The sequence below is a fragment of the Pleurodeles waltl genome, chromosome 3_1, assembly GCF_031143425.1.
Source record: "Pleurodeles waltl isolate 20211129_DDA chromosome 3_1, aPleWal1.hap1.20221129, whole genome shotgun sequence".
In the NCBI taxonomy this organism is placed as follows: domain Eukaryota; kingdom Metazoa; phylum Chordata; class Amphibia; order Caudata; family Salamandridae; genus Pleurodeles; species Pleurodeles waltl.
The window spans coordinates 1541338435-1541359269 of NC_090440.1; positions in this window are offsets into that span (position 1 = coordinate 1541338435).

Consider the following 20835-nt stretch of genomic DNA (forward strand, 5'->3'; position numbering starts at 1 on the left):
AAATCTGGGAATGCGCCAAAATCCATTGGTGGATGCCTGGGAACACCCATGCTCCCCCCATAGAATGCCTTCCCAGGGCAGACAAACACAAGGCAGAGACTTGCGATGCCTTGCGTTACTCCAGATTTACCAAGCAATACAGGGGAATGCAAGGTGATCTTGGGATGGGTGGTAAATCTGATTTAAGGATTGCTTTGTCTTTGCAACACCCTGTGTGATGCAAGGGCAAAATAATCTCTTCATAAACCTGGCCTGTGGTTTAAAGGAAGCAACCACATGGGATGCAGTGCACTGGAGATGAAATGAGCAGCAATCAAGCAACCCATTAGCACTGCCTGGAGAGCTATAGTATCCTCTCAAGAAACATTCAAATAAAAAGAGGTGAAGCTAACAAATGAAAGTGGAACTGTAGAAGGATTGAGTGAATGTCTGGGTGAATGAATGAATTAAAATAATTTATAGTGCACACACATTCCCAAAGGTGAAATGTGAAAAATAAAGGACTGGCCAACCAGCCCTGACATAGATGTCTGCTCATTTTTAGGACAATGTACATGTGTGATCAGAAAATGCTGTCATTCAAAAGGTAAGAGAGGCAATAACCTGATGTTAAATAAACCATTACCCCACGCAGTACGCTGTCCTGGATGGAAGCAGAGTGTATATGACACTCAGACAAACCAATGGAAGAACACATCTGACCCAAAGACCCTCTATCTATGTCAATATATATTTAAATATGAATGAATGGATGTATAAGTTAATTTTTTTATTACAAGATGCTACCAGGCAGCTAAAATGAGATTCTAGCAAGAAATATTACAGCACAAATCTTATCTCCCTAGGGTTTATTAGATACAGTAACTTGCTCCAAAATCATTTCTGACAAAGGTAATCTGTGACATTTCATATAAAAAAATACCTATCAGTAGGCTTCAATACAGAGAAATACCAAATCACCCTTAAATGCCTATTCACTTTAACATATGTTTTTCACATTCAATATGTCGTGCAGTGATCATAATGTTTCACAGTAAACAGATAAGGCCTACATCATCAGAAATAATATTCCCTGGTGAACCAATCATGCCTATAGCTGTTATCATTGGCCTGTCACCATAACCAACTAAGGCCTTCTGTACTGAACATAAGCTTCCCTCCAAGCCAACAATCAGGCATTCAGTCATAAAATTACATAGTATACCAAATTACAATTGGCAAAGCAAAACCTATCTTTCACTTCAAGGAGTCTGACAGTGCAGATCTTCTCTACCCAGGGTTTGCAGGAGGAGGTAAACCGTGCGAAACCCTTGCCTTTTACAGTACACTACATTTGTAGGCTTTAAAACAGAGTAATAACAATCTACTTTTAAATGCCTACAGACTTTACCATATGCTTTTCACAATCAATATGTTAAGCCTACTGTTTTTATCATCACTTTTCATTGTAAACAATGAGTCCTATAGTCTTTACCATTGCAGTGACACCATAAACAACTCGGACCTACTGTGTCATAAGCTTTCCCACAAGCAACTATCAGCTATACTGTAACAAAATTACAAATATGTTTAAAATACAGTTGCTAAAACAATATAAAATCTCTACTAATATAGCCTAACAGGCATTACAATAGTCAAATCATCTATCCCCATAGCTTGTTCAGGTGGTTCACCAACACCAAAACCCTTGCCCACTACGGAAATCTGTGAAATTCCCTGGAACACAATACCTGCCTACATGCTTTAGCACAGTGTAATAACAATCCATCCTTAAAAGCCTATTGTCTTTAGCAGATTCTTTTCACATTATGTAATGTTTCATAATAAACAGATCAAACCTATGTAATCCCGCATGATGTTTCCCAGTGAACCGATGAAGCCTTTACCATTGGCCTTACACCTTATCCAAGACCGGCCTATTGAAGTATACACAAACTGGCAACCATCATGCAAATAGTTATAGAATAATGAATATGTAGAAAAATACAGTTTGCAGAATAATACACGTCACCTCTCAGTAGGGCCTATCAAGAATCCTCACAGTGAAAACTCCCAGAGTTTGCAGAGTGGGTGACCAACACCAAACCCCTTGCCTACCATGGTAATTGGTGAGAATACATGTAACACAGTGTGATAACAACAACTTTTAAAGGCTTACTAGTTTTAACAAATGCTTTTCACAATTAACAAGCTAGATCAAGTGCCTTTGTCATAAGGTTTCAAAATAGGCAGACCAGACTTATGGCAACGGACACAACGTTTCCCTGTGCACCAATTAAGCCTTTATCTTGTCACCATAATCAACTCATGCCTTCAGTTATGAGCATTAACTTTTCTATAAGATAACCAGCAGAGAGAGTCATAAAATCAGTCCAATATACAAAATTACAGTTGGCTAAACAAAGTACTAGCTCTTTTAAAAGGGCCTACCAAGGATACTCACTGAGCAAACCTACTATATCTATGGTTTGACACAGTGGGGTAACCAACACCAGAAACATTGCCTACTACGGTAATTTATGAGGTACAATGTAAGCCAATACCAATTTGTAGATTCTAATATAAAGTAATAGCAATCCACACCTAAATGCCTATTGACTTTAACACATGCTTTTCATAGTAAATATGTCAGGCCTCGTGCCTTTAGCATGACATTTTTATAATAAGCAGAACCGACCTACAGCCATAATAATTGGCTTGCCTCTATAACCAACTCAGTTCTGTAATATTGAGTATAAGCTTTGCCACAAATTAAAAAGTGCAACCCAAGCAGCTTTTTAGTGGAAGCACACACACAGTCCAATAAAAGTTTTTACTCAAGGAAACCAACTTGTGGGTGGAATCCAAACCCCTCTCTCAGCAGTACTATGAAAGCTCTTTTTTGTTGATGACATAAGGTCAGGCGACAGTTGTGCCATCAAACCAGATATAAACATACTTGCAGATTAGTTTAGCCCTTGACATCTCATACTGCTCTTGAATGCAAAATGCTCTCTGAAGTCTAAAGTTAATGAGGATTCTGAGACTACAATACATTTGTCATGACTGAACTCCTCCCATCGGTGCTGCTCCCAGAGATAAACACACACTGTAAATTATCTAATTATCTAAGACACTTTACCAGCATTTCAATCGCATTTGTGTACCCCTGAAAGTTCAAGTTCAGTCAGCCATTCTGCTGCTGGCTCAGGCAGCTGGATAAATAATAAAAAAACAAAAACTTGCTGTGTGGATGGGAAGCACTTTTTTCTGTTGAAGAACACAACTTCTGCCAATCCAAAACATGTGCTCCTGCTTACCAACATGTGTGCGGCCAAAGCCCCTCTCTGTAATACTCCTGAAAGCTCTTTGTGAGTTGATTACATTACGTCTAGCAACAGCTGTGCTATCAAGGCCTAAAAAGTACAACATCCCTGAAAAGCAGTGGGTGGAACTTTCAGGCCCTAATCCAAGTACTATTGCTCCAATTACCTACTTCTATGTACTCCACCACATAGTACACACTGGTACAGCCACAGCAAATGAGGCATCATTTTCATGCAGTACCTTGTATACGGTTATACTGGCATCTGTACTGCACTGCATCATCCCTGAAGCACATAGAATATATTGGTGCCAATACATATTGGCGCTACTAGCAAGATATGGACTAATAGACAGTACAGATTGTAATCAGTGCTCAGTAAGACAGAGGATAGACATGGCCATCAGCCTTTGTTTCAGATATAGTGGTATCAATATGTACGCTTACTGCAGTGAGGACCTCGCCACCAACAAAGTGCAGCAAGCAGTGCATACTGGTGTCACTATCTATTGATGATGAAGACAGGGCTTGGACTTTAACAGTTCCTTTAACTCAAAACCAGTATATACTAGATCATACTGTATGTGCACATATCAGTGTCACAAAAACAGGGTGACCTTCACTAATGTCCTGCATGTGTAGTTACTAGTGCCAAAACATGATGATAATATAAGAACTAGACTAATATTCCAGAAGGATAATACTTTTGTCCATGACCAGTGTACAATGCATGTTGTTACCAAATGTAATCCATACTATGAAGGGCATATGCACCCTCTTCAACCTCTACGTGACCCATTAGCGCCATTGTCAGAAGCCACGCACTCAACATCGTCTCCTACGTCAACGACACCCAACTGATAGTCTCCCTCACCAACAACCTGACCACCGCCAAAAACAATTTCCACAAAGGAATAAAAGCAGTCGGCGCCTGGATGAGATAGTTGCCTCAAACTGAACTCGGACAAAACAGAAGTACTCATCCTCAGCTCCACACCCTCTGCCAGGAACGAGTCCTGGTGGCCCTCTGCCCTCGGAAATGGAACCTGCCCCACCGGCCATGCCCGCAACCTTGGCGTCATCTTAGACTCATCGCTCTCAATGGACCGACAGGTGAGCGCAGTCTCATCGGGTTGCTTCCACACCCTGCGCATGCTTTGAAAAATCTACAAGTGGATCCCCACAGAAGTCCGAAGGCCAGTCACCCAGGCCCTTGTCAGCAGCCGCCTCGACTACGGCAATGCTCTCTATGCCAGAACCACTGCCAATACCTGGAAAAGACTGCAACGCATCCAGAACACCTCCGCCCGTCTCATCAAGAACGCCCCACGACACAGCCACACCTCTGCCCTACTAAGAGACCTCCACTGGCTGCCTATGGACAAAAGAATCCCCTTCAAGCTCCTGACCCACGCCTACAAAGCCCTACTCAATACCGAACCAGCCTACCTCAACCACAGACTCTCCTTCTACACTCCCGCCAGACAACTCCGCTCTGCCAACCAGTCTCTCGCCAAGGTCTCCTGCATCCGGAAAACCACAGCCGGAGGAAGATCCTTCTCCCACATCGCCAAGACCTGAAACACCCTCCCCATCTACCTCAGACAATCTACTCTGTCTCAGTTCAGGAGGGACCTCAAGACCTGGCTATTCGACTGATCCTCATCACCCCCCTTTCCTCCACCAGTGCCTTGAGACCCTCACGGGTGAACAGCCGCGCTCTACAAATCCCTGATTGATTGATTGGATAATGATATTGCATGCCTCGGAGCAGTACATACTTGTACCAGTGCACAACACCATTGTATGGCTTTCAAAAATACCATGGGTCCAGAGTTATAAGGCCCTTGCGCCACCATAGCGTCACTTTTTGTCACACTCCGGTGGAGCTGTGCAGTGAGCCGCATTTACAAGGTGGCGCTAAGCCACTTTTTGTGGCATAACGTGACCCTGAAATGGGCCACTTTGATGCCGTTTTCTGAATCAGGGGGCGTGCAGTGGGTGTTGGTTTGGGCGTTCCACTGCAAAACCCATTGCTTTTGACTTTGATTTACAACAAGTCCCAAATCTGTGGCAGCTTGAAAAACTAGCAACACCCTATGGGTGGCGTTAGCATGGCACAACAAGAAGAAACACTTTTATGCCTCCTCGTGTTTGCTTTTTCCGTGTGTGCTGCATTCCTGCACATAAACAATCATTCAAAAATGACGCTTTGGTACTTCTATGTGTGTTGCATTCTGCAGCACATATAGAACTGCAAAATTGCCATTGTAGATTGTTTATGTGCAGTAGGGGCACCTTCCTGCAACATAAACAATCAGTCTCCTCATCGCAGACATCCTTGCACTATGGTGCATGGATGGCTGTCTGGCAACTACATTTAGAGCCCATGCAGGGGGAAACACAGGGGTGAGCTGTATTTGAGTGAATGCAGTGCATTCCTGCATTTCTAAAGTGACGCAGCGCAGCACTGCAAATTTTGGTGCAGCAGCCCACTGCACCACTTTTTAGTAAATCTGTCCCCATGTGTGTAAAAGTCATTGGTTGGATTAGTATTGGCAATGTATTGTAAGCAGTGCAAGGACTTTAGAAATGGCAGTTATTCTGGGACCAGAACACCTTGTGCTACCTGACCAATGAATTGTAGGTATTGGCACTAAAAATATTGCTATTGCGTAGAGGGAATGACCTAAGTGAGGTACATATTAGTATCTGCAGACAAAGCATAATGTTACCAATATATGGCAGAGGTGCACAAAGTTGATGATCACAGACCATTTCATGCATGCAATACATCATCTTATAGTTGCATGGTATTGTCAACTGGCATGTGCTGCATGCAATATGCAATCAAAGAGAATGTTCTGGCTCTGCACACAGGTTATGGCCCTAGAGGCCTGTAGCCATGACCTATCAACAGTACAGGCTAGTAATGCACTGCAAGCAGGGTACATGGTGCTCTTCAGCTGTCTCCCATTCACATAAAGCAGCACAGCAACTTTGCTTGCTGTCCTGCACTGTGTGAACCTTTAGTAAATATGACCCAAAGTACATGATGGTACTGCACGCTTACCATGGCTTTCGTCCTTGGCTTGAATACAAAGAATAACAGTGCATACTCTACGTCTTCGTAGATACTTATACTTTTCAAGGGGTATGGCCATCAGGCATGCTCTGCACACAGTAGTTACTGATTCCAAGTGAAACTAGTAGTGCACCATATAAAAGGCATGCCCAAATACTATTTAATGGTTTCATCCACTACAAACTGTTGTTGCATGCCTTTGGTCTGTGCCCCACATTCATATGTACATACATGTCAGTTCATACTGCCTGCACACTGGACTTCATTACTATCCATCGCCTGTGAGTAGGTCATACTGTTATCAGTATATACCAGGTATGCTGGTACAGCATGTTTAATACTAGTTCAGGGCCAGTGCACAGCCTTCACCCAGGCTCACTGTAGAAAATATTTTAGAACCAATACATGGTAGCACTCCAGGAAAGGCGACCCCCTGCTTGCAGTACAGTTTGGAACTAGTACACACAGTTTCTGCATTAAGAACAAAAGGAGCGAGCAAAAGCACATACTTCTACTTCTGTGTGGATGAAAACCATAGTACTGTGCACAGCTGTGCTGTCCTGCTGTTCAGCACATTGTTTGGCTTTGTTTCTGTACCTTCACCAGTAGAACACAGAGTTTTGCTTAATTCATGATGCACCCAAAGTGTACCCTGATACACTGAAGAGGGTGGTTCCTGCTTCCTTTTGGGCTATGATGAGACTGTCACTGTTGGTGGTAGATGGCACAGGCATTTATACCTGTAACTCTGGAAAGCTGTCTACTGATCCTCTTGTTACAATATATTCAGTACCCTATAAGTGGGTTCCTTAATTTCCCATGAACATGTACTACATAGTAGGCATTGTATTTAATGTGCACTTACATACCACAGTTCCATCTTCTGCATGGTTCCGCAGCATCTCTGGAATATGGACACATGTTACATTAAAGACTAAAAAGCATAGTAAATAATCCATATTTATCCATGTGAATAAATAAGAACCAATACACAGAAAGCCTCACCATAAAATGCAGTTCAAAACCGATAAATGGGCTATTAGAGTGTCCCTGAGGTACTACAGCCACAACCAAGGGAGGATGGGAAAGAAGGAGAGGCAAACAAAGGGAAGAGAGAGGGACAGGACACAACTCCCTGCTGATTAGGACAAGAAAAATATATTCCTGCATGACTCACAAAAATAGGAGTCCTGGACTTTGTAAACATATTCACTCTTCCAGCAATAGAATCATTACACTCAAAATAAATGTGTTATTCAGCATGGATAGCAAATCCTGACGTAGTCCTACACAGCAAAATTGTGAGTTTTGATTCTATTGGCATTATCAAAATGTTACTTACTGCAAGTTTGTTGAGACTCTACATACCTCGTAACCACAAGGAGGTTGGGTTTGTAAACATGGGAATTGCCCTGAGACAGCGTACCCTTGAGCCACCCTGAGCATACTTCAGAGGTGGCATGTCTCCCTCTAAATTAAAAGAATGGGCTGCTAACTGTGGCACTTTTGGGGTATTTGTTAACCCCACAACCTCTCACAGATGGCTACGGAAAAGCGAATGGGACTTTAGCAGGCTAGGTGTACACAGTCCTTAAAATAATATTTAAATCGTTCAGCCTACCCTTTGCAGTGTCGGTCATTAAGGGCAATCCTCAAGTGGGTTCTACCATAAAGCCGGAGGAAACCTGTAGTTTCAATGTAAATTGGACACAATTGTCTATAACTATTGCCTCAGACAAGCCCTCCTCGATAAAGGCTTCCGTAAGGAATTCTACAACTAGGAAGTAGCTCTCTCAACAAACGTAATCTCAGTCCATTTAAACAACAATAGATGAGTTCCAGAGTATACTGCATGTGAGAGGGAAGTTTATATGAGGGTCCAGCATTTACCATGCACGTTCACACTAGCCAACTAGTTGTAAAGGGGTACAAGATGTCTTACATTTTTAATTACTGAACATGCAAACCTGACACTCTTTGATGTAGGGATTAACCTCCATGTCCAATCTGGGCCAACAGGACTTCATTCAACACAAACCCTTAAGGGCTGACATCCCCATGTGTTCCTTGTGGCAAGAAGAAATAATGTTTACGTGAGCAACCTTGGGAGGGAGATATACATAGTAACAAAATATAAATCCATTCACTATACTTAATTCTGCACTCACTTGGGCAAAGAAAGGTATGTAGAGATTTAAGAGGGGGCAACATTCTAGAACATATTTCTTCACCAAAGCCTCTTCATCATTATTATCATTCTTGACACTGCACAGTTCCTTATTTACATAACCAGTTTGGAGGGTGCACACATCACTCAAATTTGCCACCACATGAACTTGACTGATCTCCTTTGCACTATTCATCTCCATTCTGACATGTAGCATAAAACATCTGCAAGGTGATTGTTCCTTCCAGGGACATAGGCGGTCATTACAACATTGGTGGTAAAAGTCGCTTACCGCCGTGCAGAAGACCGCAAACACACCGCTGCGGCTGCGGAATTCCGCCACAGCTATTATGACCAACAGCACTAAATCCGCCAATATTCAGACACCCACACAAGTACGCCACACCAAAGGTCAGTGATAAACTGGCGAAAACAAAACCTCCACCGTCATGCCAACAGAAATACGCCCACACTATCACGACCCACGAATCCACGCGGCGGTCTTTCAACCGCGGTATTCCACTGGCGGTACACACCGCCGCGCTTAAAATACACATACATCTCCAAAACACCACCACATTGGACAATTCGAAATACACACACCTGATACACATACACACACCACTCCCACACACCCAATACAATATAAAACACACACCCACATCACCCACAAACCCCTACGACCACAATTACCGAGAGAAGGCCAGAGAGAGACACCACCATCAACAATACTAGCATCCACAGGCACACAACACCATCACCCACATAACTTCCACGCACCTCATACAACACACCACTACATATCAGCACACTTATCACCCCACACACCACCCCACACATCACCCACACCACCCCATGGCACAGCAAAGACACCCCAGTTTCTCGGAGGAAGAGCTCAGGGTCATGGTGGAGGAAATCATCCGGGTAGAGCCACAGCTATTCGGATCACAGGTGCAGCACACCTCCATTGCAAGGAAGATGGAGCTATGGCGAAGAATAGTGGACAGGGTCAACGCAGTGGGACAGCACCCAAGAAATCGGGAGGACATCAGGAAGAGGTGGAACAACCTACGGGGGAAGGTGCGTTCCGTGGTCTCATGACACCACCGGGCGGTTCAGCGGACTTGCGGCGGACCCCCACCTCCTCCCCCACAACTAACAACATGGGAGGAGCAGGTCTTGGCGATTCTGCATCCTGAGGGCCTCGCAGGAGAAGGTGGAGGAATGGACTCTGGTAAGACAAATCTTAACTATTACATCCCCCACCCTACCTGCATGCCATTACATACCCCCACCCTCACCCTCACCCCCAGCACTCCAACTCCTCACATATGTCCCACCATCACAAACCACCCATCCCAACACCAAGCCCTGCATGCAACAACAAAGCATGGACACCCATCACTAAAGCATGCCCACTGCACATACCCATACACCCCCCCTAAACCATCATCACACAAGGTCCCACACAGGAATGCAAGCACTGGGGTACACGGTCACCCACCCATTGCACACCATGCCACACACAGATGTAATAAACATCCTTTTATACCCCTGATGGACCTCTACCCAACGTCACCGGACAGGAGGGTCCACATATGTCCACACCACCAACAGAAGAGGCCCACAGTGATGACAGAACCTCTGTCCAACTGGATCTAGATGAACAGCCCGGCCCATCGGGGGCCTCTGGACAGTCGGTTCCCATCACACAGTCACAGGCCACTACAGAGCTTCCCCCACTCTGGAAACACCAGCACAGGACCCACCCAGCGGGCCCATACCTCCGTCCCTAGGACACGTCAATCAGCTGTGTGTCCACCACTACAGGGAACCCAGGCTAACCCACCACCCCAACAACAACAGGGACCTGGGGGCAGTGGCAGTGGGCACACGGTCCAGGGGACGGAGGCCCAGGAACACAGGGGAACTGGGAGGGCTGCTGTGCGACAGGGGGAGGACAGGCCAAGGGAACCCACTCACCACAAGGCCCTCTCCAACATCATGGGAGCCTACCACCACTCCCAGGAGACAATGGCAACGGTACTCGCCAACTTTCAGGAGACCCAGCGCCTGCAGGAGGAACAGTAGTTGGGCTTCAGGGAGGAACTCAGAGCCATCAATTCCACCCTGGGCACCATCGTAGGGGTGCTGAAGGAAGTACTCAATACCAGGAGGGACACATCCTGGACGATGAACTACCCTCCACCTCTGCCGGCGTTAGTGGACAGGAGGCACCGCCACAGGACCACCACACCAGCACCCCACCCCCTGCAGAGGGAGAACCACCTCGCAAACGGTCCCTGAGATCCAGGACAAAGACAGAGAACGATGCCAAGACCCCGCCAAGAAATGAGACCACCCTGAATGTCATCCTTCTGTCCCACTTTGTCACCCTGTCCATCCTCAAGCTGCCCCAGCTCCACTTCCTATGGCCATTTGGGAAATGCACTTGTGAGACTAATAGACTGGACTCTGCCATGGACATTCCTCCACCATCACCCCTGACCATTTTGCTACACCCTCCAATATTGAGCACTAAAATAAACACCCTTAAAGCACAAGACAATCTGGAGACATCTGTGATTTCGGAATAGTGTATTAGCAATTACAGTGTCAAAAAGCTCTTTCATTTGTAATGTCAACATACCTATGTCACATAGCTGTAGTACATGATGAATCAAAGCAGAAGTCACACTGTGGGACACACATCTGTGAAATCGTAAGGGAAAGTGACAACTCAGTGACCATGCACTGGGTGAAAACAACAGACAGTAGAGAGGTAGTAGTGTTAAAGTACATGTAGTAGGCAGGTTTGTATTCTTACCTGTGTCTCACTGGAAATATTGCTGGATCACTGAGTCCCTGTTGTCCATGTCTTCCTCTTCTGCTTCCTCTTCTTCACTGTCCACAGGCTCCACAACTGCAACAACACCGCTATCTGGACCATCCTCCTGCAGAAAAGGCACCTGTCGTCGCAAAGCCAAGTTGTGAAGCATACAGCAGGCCACGATGATCTGGCACATCTTCTTTAATGAGTAGAATAGGGATCCACCTGTCATATGGAGGCACCTGAACCTGGCCTTCAGGAGGCCGAAGGTCCGCTCAATTATCCGCCATGTACGCTCATGTGCCTCATTGTGGCGTTCCTTTGCCCCTGTCCTGGGATTCCTCACTGGGGTCAGTAGCCATGACAGGTTGGGGTAACCAGAATCACCTGCAAATGGCGAGGGACAACTGTTATACACACACTAACCTGTAGGGATATCCCCAGACCCAGACAACAATTCCCACTGCCTTCCTTCCAGGTGCTCACCTAATAGCCACACACGGTGCCTCTGGAGTTGACCCATCACATAAGGGATGCTGCTATTCCGCAGGATGTAGGCATCATGTACTGAGCCAGGGAACTTGGCATTCACATGGGAGATGTACTGGTCTGCCAAACATACCATCTGTACATTCATGGAATGGTAACTCTTCCGGTTTCTGTACACCTGTTCACTCCTGCGGGGGGGGTACCAAAGCCACATGGGTCCCATCAATGGCACCTATGATGTTGGGGATATGTCCCAGGGCATAGAAATCACCTTTCACTGTAGGCAAACCCTCCACCTGAGGGAAAACAATGTAGCTCGGCATGTGTTTCAGCAGGGCAGACAACACTCTGGACAACACGTTGGAAAACATAGGCTGGGACATCACTGATGCTATGGCCACTGTTGTTTGAAATTACCCACTTGCAAGGAAATGGAGCACTGACAGCACTGGCACTTGAGGGGGGATTCCTGTGGGATTGCGGATAGCTGACATCAGGTCTGGCTCCAGCTGGCTACACAGTTCCTGGATTGTGGCACGGTCAAGCCTGTAGGTGATGATCACATGTCTTTCCTCCATTGTCAACAGGTCCACCAATGGTCGGTACACCGGAGGATGCCACCATCTCCTCACATGTCCCAGCGGACGGTGCCTATGAAGGACAACAGCGAGCACAGAGTCAACCAACTCAGAGGTACGTACCCACAGCTTACACAGAACATGAATCATAATCCAAAAAGTGGCCTGAATGTGTGTTGAGTCTAGGCCTAGGTATGTGTGACGCAGTTAAAAATGAAGCCCTGTGGGCCCCTGAAATGGCGGCTGCCTGACCTCTAAAGTGGGACAATGGGATGTGAGGTAACTGCGCTGGCGTTGGACACCGTCGCGGTAGGCGGTCGAAGACTGCGGCGCAATGCTGCATTGGTTAACATTGGACCCTATGGGTCCCAGGAGCCAATGACGATGTACGCCGGCGGTGATAGTACGCACCGCTGCAGACGTGACTGCCATTTTCTATCTGTTCAATCACTCGATACCTGATCTTCGACAGGAGAGGACCTACACTGCAAGTGCTGCTGTGACCTCGGTCTGGAAGAGACAATGGCTCGAGTGTCTGGGGAAAGGGCCCCTGCCTTCACATCGGAGGAGTTGGAGAAACTCGTGGACGGGGTCCTCCCCCAGTACACGCTATTCTACGGTCCTCCAGACAAACAGGTAAGTACACTGGGAGCATGCTGTATGGGCTATGCCTGTCTGGAGTGGGGTGGATGTAAGAAGGGGGGGGAGATTGCGGCGTGCATGAAACGACGGTGAGTGCATGTCCCACATGGCAAGGGATGGGGGCCAATGACTGTAACGGTGCAGTTGGTAATAACTTCTCTTCCCCCTGTACAATTCATGTAGGTCAGCGTCCACCAGGAAAAAGATATTTGGCGTGCCATCGCCAAGGACGTCCGGACCCTGGGGGTCTACCACAGATGGAGCACCCACTGCTGGAAAATATGGGAGGACATTTGCCACTGGAGCAAGAAGATGGCGGAGGCTCAGCTGGGGATTGCCTCCCAACGTGGGAGGGGTGCCCGTCGCACCATGACCCCCCTGATGTTCAGTATCCTTGCGGTGGCGTACCCGGAGTTGGATGGGTGCTTGAGGGCATCACAGCAGCCACAAGGGGGTGAGTACACTCTCATCCTGCTGATTTTGTGCGCAGTGGAGGTGTCTGGGTGGGGGAGGTGGGCTGTGGGTTTCCCTAGGCCAGGGCGAGTTCCGTAGGCATGGTCCCTCCGTAAGGCAGGCCATGTGGCACCCACTCCACCTCTGTAGAGTGCCAAGTACACCTAGTCATGCCCCTATGTCATCGATGTGTGCAGATGTCGTCCATAGCCTAGTAGGCCATTTCCCAGGAATTTAACAGTGGAGCCCAAGAGCGCGGCATAGTGCAGGGGGCTTCTGTGTCTGTCGTGTCCGCCAACGGTAGCGTTAATGCATGCACTCAACATGTCTTTCTTCTGTCGTCCCCCCCCTTTTTGTGGTCTCCCTGTTCTTGTGTGCATTAGCATCATCAGGCGGAGGAGCAGTGGCACGGAGCATGAGGGGGCTGCTTCCCACATGGCCATGGAGGGCCACACTACGGACTCGGACTTCACCAGTGGGACAGAGGGCGAGGGGAGCTCCACGGCGGGGACAGGTGCTGAGACCAGAGACACGGACTCGTCCTCTGATGGGAGCTCCATTGTGGTGGCAGCAACATCTGTGCCCCCCCATCTACAGGTACAGCCACCACCCCCCCTTCCAGCACTGCCCTCCCAGCAGCCCCTCAGCCTTTGCCCCGTGCCCGCTCACCCGGGAGGGTGGGCATCACCTTCGACCCAGGCACCTCAGGCCCTGCCCCAGTCACCCCTGCTGCCCTCAGTCAGGAGGCCATTGACCTCCTCAGGTCCCTCACTGTTGGGAAGTCTACCATTTTGAATGCCATCCAGGGTGTCGAAAGGCAGTTGCAACAAACAAATGCATTCTTGGAGGGCATTCATTCTGGTCAGGCGGCCCTTCAGTGAGCTTTTCAGACTGTGGCCTCAGCACTGATGGCAGCCATTGTCCCTGTGTCTAGCCTCCCCCCTCCAACTTCCTCCACCCAGACCCAATCCCCTGTACCCCAGCCTATCACAAGCACACCTCTAGACCAGCATGCACACACGTCAACACACAAGGGAAGCTCAGGCAAACATAAGCACCACACATCCCACAGGCACTCACGCAAAGCATCACACACATGCAGACACATCAACATCCACTGCCTCTACTGTGTCCCCCTCCTCCTCATCTCCCTCCTCCCTCCCAGTCTTTTCTCCACTCACACCTGCATGCACTACATCTACAGCCACTACTGCCGTCACCTGCACACCCATCACCACACACCGCTCATGTGCAGTCACCACCCCCACTAACATTCACACGTCCCCTGTGTCCTCTCCCAGTATGTCTGTGACGCCACCTCCCAAGATACACAAACACAGGCACACACCCACCCAACAGCCATCCACCTCACAACAGCCTCCAGCGCATGCACCTTCACCCAAAGTCACCAAACGAACACCTCCTACAACCACAACCTCTTCCTCCACTCCCAAGCCCCCTCCAGCTACCCGTCCCAGTGTCTCCCAAAAACTTTTCCTGTCCAACCTTGACCTCTTTCCCACACCTCCCCCACCCCGTCCGTCTCCTAGGTCCCGAACAAGCACCTCAGCCACAACATCTCCGGGACCAGTGGTGCCTGTAGTCACCGGAATCTGGAGTGCACCAGCCACCAGGGCAGTCAGTGTGGCACGGAGCCACAGCACGGACAGTCCCCCACCTGTCAAGCATCAAAAGTTGGCCAGTGCCCGGCGGGAGAGGGGGAAGAGTCCAGCCACCAAAGCCGCTCCCAGGGGTTCCGGTGGGAGTGTGGAGTCAGCTGCGACACCTTTCAAGGTGGGGAAGGGCCAAAAGAAACCAGGAAAGTCTGGGAAGAGCAGCACGGCGGAGGAGACCGCCATCATCCCTGCTGCCCAGGAGGCCACTGCCATCATCCCCACTGCCCAGGAGGCCACCGCCATCATCCCGGCTGCGCCAGAGAGGACCGCCAGCACAAGCCCCGCTGGGCTAGAGAGGACCGCCAGCACAAGCCCCGCTGGGACAGAGAGGACCGCCAGCACAAGCCCCGCTGGGCTAGGGAGGACCGCCAGCACAAGCCCCGCTGGGCTAGAGAGGACCGCCAGCACAAGCCCCGCTGGTACAGAGCACAAGCCCCGCTGGGACAGAGAGGACCACCAGCACAAGCCCCGCTGGGCTAGAGAGGACCGCCAGCACAAGCCCCGCTGGGACAGAGAGGACCGCCAGCACAAGCCCTGCTGGGACAGAGAGGACCGCCAGCACAAGCCCCGCTGGGACAGAGAGGACCGCCAGCAGCTGAGTCACTGCAAAGGAGCCCGCCTCTCCAAGCACCGATGAATAGGGCACCGCCGCCTCAAGCACCGCTGAACAGGGCACCACCGCTCCAAGCACCGCTGAACAGGGCACCGCCGCTCCAAGCACCGCTGAACAGGGCACCGCCGCTCCAAGTACCGCTGAACAGGGCACCGCCGCTCCAAGCACCGCTGAACAGGGCACCGCCGCCTCAAGCACCGCTGAACAGGGCACCGCCGCCTCAAGCACCTCTGGCCCATGAACGCCAAGGGCACTGACGCTACTAAGTCCGTCACGAGCAGGATGAAACACTCTGGGCACACTGCCCCTCCAGAACCAGTGGAGAGATACATCCACTACCTCTGTCCTTAGCAGGATGAAGCACTCTGGGCACAATGCCCCCTCCAGAACCAGTGGAGACTGTTATCCACTTGAGAGACTGTGGCGTTGCACTCCCCAGGATTGAACAGTGGGCAACCCACCCACTGTAGAGACTTGAGAGACTGTGGCTTTGCACTCCCCAGGATGGAACAGTGGGCAACCCACCCACTGTATAGACTTGAGAGACTGTGGCTTTGCACTCCCTAGGATGGAACAGTGGGCAACCCACCCACTGTATAGACTTGAGAGACTGTGGCTTTGCACTCCCCAGGATTGAACAGTGGGCAACCCACCAACTGTAGAGACTTGAGAGACTGTGGCTTTGCACTCCCCAGGATTGAACAGTGGGCATGTGGCCCCCTCATGGATTTGGCATTGTGCACTCAACCGGCTGAGGTGCCCCCTCTTTCCCTCCCCCTGAGGTGCCTGTTTTCTTGCTCTCTGATGCCCCTGCAGTGTTCTCTCCGTCCAGGTCGGGGATCTTGTGTGAGCCTCGCCCATACCGTGAGGGCCCAGTGTTCCACGTACTTAATTGGAGCACTACCTGGACTACTATGCTTGGTGTATATTTTGTTTATGGTGTATATATATATTTTTGCCTACTTGATTTTAATATATTACAATGGTTACACTCATTTTCTTTTGTCTTTGCATTCTTCCGGGGTGGTTGGGGGGTGTAACTATCATGTATAAATATGTATTAGTGTGTGTGTTGTAGTGGGTGAGGGTGGGGGTGGGGGTGTTGCGTGTGTGTGTCACTCTCTTTTCCCTCCCCCTCCCCTGTGTCGTAGGTGCAGTACTCACTGTGGTCTTTGCCGCCGGCGTTCGTGCTCCTGGTAGAGGAGCAGGAAGACTATCGGAGGGAGGATTTGGAGTTCTGGCTCCATGGTGTCCTGGTTCCTCATGGGGTGTGTAGAGGTGAGCGTTTTCCCTTCGAAATCCTGTTTACGCCGTGTTTTTATCCGTGGTGAATCCACCCCGGAAAAGGTGGCGGATTGGTAGGTTGTGATACTGTGGGCGTTACTTTGTCCTCCGCCTGTCTGTTGGCGGTGACCGCCAAGCTGTTTGTTTGTACCGCCGTGGCAGTCAGACTGTTAAAGTGGCTGTCTTTGTTGGCGGTTTCCGCCACAGTCGTAATTGCTAATTTTTTACCGCCGGCCTGTTGGCGGTCTTACCGCCGCTTTAACACCGACCGCCAGGGTTGTAATGACCACCATAATGAGCTTTGAAACAGTACTCCTGTAGTTTAGAGCTTGGTTTGGCAATACGTGCAGCAGATATTAAGCCTCCACCCTCAGAAAAAACGTGGACAAGAGGTATATTGTCAGTTTGCAAACTGGAATTCTTTCTCCAGATGAAATCTCAGAAATTATCGGTGACCCAAACATAAGACAAAAGTCCCCTCTAAATGAAAGCATATATCCACTCTGTCAAATTATGGGTCCTGTGGAGACGGAGTACTTCCTATTCTTCACTCCATATTTTAGGACATGCCAGCTTCTAAACCAAGTGAGCTTGCATCAACTTAGACTGTGCACTGCCTATCAAGACAATACAGTTTTAAAATTGGGGCTGTGAAGATCTTATCCTTTACAGCTGTGAAGGCTTTTTGCTGAACTTGTCCCCACAAAACCTTTAACTTTTCTCAGTAGTTTGCACAAGGGTTCAATGACAGTGGCAACGTTTTCCTTAAGTATGGACTAGTAATCACACAACCCCATGAATTTCATTATCATCTTTTTGCTGGTGGACAGTGGTGCATCATGGATAGTCTTAACCGTGGCCAATTTTAATATTTAACCTTAAAATTGAGTGTCTTGTGTATTTTGAATAAATTACATTTTTCAGGAGACAAGATGAGACCTTTCATCGCTAACCTTGAACAAACATCAAGGAGAACAACACATTGCTGTTTTTCATTCTGGTGAAAACCAAAATGTCATCCTACAATCAATCAACATTTTTGTCCATGCTTGTGAAGAGGTAAACATGGCATGCTGAAACATAGACACTGCTGAAACTAGGCCAAGCACCATCCTATATTACTGGAAAATTCTAAAGGTCATGAAGAAGGCAATGAGAGACTTTGACTTCTCCGCAACTTCAAACTGAGCTGAAGTCAAGGGTGGGAAATACTGTTGTGCCATCTAGGAGCAAAATGATTTAATTTATTTTATGTAAGGGGTGGCTGTGAATGACAATTGAAGTATTCAAGACACTAAGGGGGTCATTCTGACCCTGGCGGTCGGTGATAAAGCGGCGGCCAACCCGCCAACAGGCCGGCGGTCAAAAAAATGCAATTCTGACCCTGGCGGGAACCGCCAACACAGCCCGCCGCATTAACACTCCGACCGCCACGGCGGAACAAACAAACAGCGCGGCGGTCACCGCCAACAGCCAGGCGGCAGACAATGTACCGCCCACCCTATCACGACCCACCAATCCGCCACCTTTTCCGGGGCGGGAGCCCCGCCGATAAAAACACGGCGGAAACAGACATTTTCAATGGAAAACGCTCACCTCGACACACTCCACGCGGAATCCGGACAGCATGGAACCCGAATTGAACATCATACCTGCTCTCGTCTACCTGCTCATCTACCACGAGTACGAACTCCGGCGCAGACGTCAACGGTGAGTACTGCACCTACGACACACGGGAGGGGGGAGGAAGAAAGGTTATGGGCATACACATATGCGACCCCCCCACCCCCCCAATATGTACACACCAATGCAGAGCAGGAAGTCACAGTGACACCACACAAAGCCCCTTTAAAAATACAATGACACAACCAAATTTGGAATAAATTTTCATGTACAAAAAAAGCACCTGGAAATAATTGAGCAACCGTGAAAAATATTTACAAAAAACAAAAAGATATACACATCAGTGTATCACTGAAGTAACAAGTCCTGCACATCCTACGAATCTAACATGTCCGTGGGCCAAGGTTCTGCGAAACAAGGGCAAAGCCCACACACGAGACCTGAGTCCTTTGGAGAGAACACTGCAGGGGCATCCGATGTCAAAACTACAGGCACCTCAGGGGGAAGGGAAGGGGGGGCCACCACAGCCACATGAGTCCACGACGCCAGATCCACGAGGAGCCACCATGCCCACTGTACCATCCTGGGGAGTGCAAAGCCACAGTCTCTCAAGTCTCTGCAGTGGGTGGGTTGCCCACTGGGCCATCCTGGGGAGTGCAAAGCCACAGTCTCTCAAGTCTCTGCAGTGGGTGGGTTGCCCACTGTGCCATCCTGGGGAGTGCAAAGCCACAGTCTCTCAAGTCTCTGCAGTGGGTGGGTTGCCCACTGGACCATCCTGGGGAGTGCAAAGCCACAGTCTCTCAAGTCTCTGCAGTGGGTGGGTTGCCCACTGTGCCATCCTGGGGAGTGCAAAGCCACAGTCTCTCAAGTCTCTGCAGTGGGTGGGTTGCCCACTGGACCATCCTGGGGAGTGCAAAGCCACAGTCTCTCAAGTCTCTACAGTGGGTGGATTGCCCACTGGACCATCCTGGGGAGTGCAAAGCCACAGTCTCTCAGGTGGATTACAGAGTCCAGTGGTCAAGGAGGAGGCATGGTGGGCACAGTGAACCATAAACAGTGCCTGAGACGGCGGGACCCAGTGCAGCGGTGCATGACATGGCGATGTCCAGCGGAGCGGTGCTTGAGACGGCGGGGCCCAGCGGAGCGGTGCTTGACAGGAAGGGCCCAGCGGAGCGGTGCTTGACAGGAAGGGCCCAGCGGAGCGGTGCTTGAGACGGCGGGGCCCAGCGGAGCGGTGCTTGACAGGAAGGGCCCAGCGGAGCGGTGCTTGACAGGAAGGGCCCAGCGGAGCGGTGCTTGAGACGGCGGGGCCCAGCGGAGCGGTGCTTGACAGGAAGGGCCCAGCGGAGCGGTGCTTGACAGGAAGGGCCCAGCGGAGCGGTGCTTGAGACGGCGGGGCCCAGCGGAGCGGTGCTTGACAGGAAGGGCCCAGCGGAGCGGTGCTTGACAGGAAGGGCCCAGCGGAGCGGTGCTTGAGATGAAGGGCCCAGCGGAGCGGTGCTTGACAGGAAGGGCCCAGCGGAGCGGTGCTTGAGACGGCGGGGCCCAGCGGAGCGGTGCTTGAGACGGCGGGGCCCAGCGGAGCGGTGCTTGACAGGAAGGGCCCAGCGGAGCGGTGCTTGAGACGGCGGGGCCCTGTTCAGCGGTACCTGTCTTCACGGCGGGGCCCTGTTCAGCGGTACCTGTCTTCACGGCGGGGCCCTGTTCAGCGGTACCTGTCTTCACGGCAGGGCCCTGTTCAGCGGTGCTCTTCTGCACGGCGGGGCCCTGTTCAGCGGTACCTGTCTTCACGGCGGGGCCCTGTTCAGCGGTACCTATCTTCACGGCGGGGCCCTGTTCAGCGGTGCTCTTCTGCACGGCGGGGCCCTGTTCAGCGGTACCTGTCTTCACGGCGGGGCCCTGTTCAGCGGTACCTGTCTTCACGGCGGGGCCCTGTTCAGCGGTGCTCTTCTGCACGGCGGGGCCCTGTTCAGCGGTGCTCTTCTGCACGGCGGGGCCCTGTTCAGCGGTGCTCTTGCAGTATGTCAAGGGAGTCATACCTGGCCTGGACACCCTGCTCACTCGCCCTCCGACCGTGCTGTGTCAGGCCCC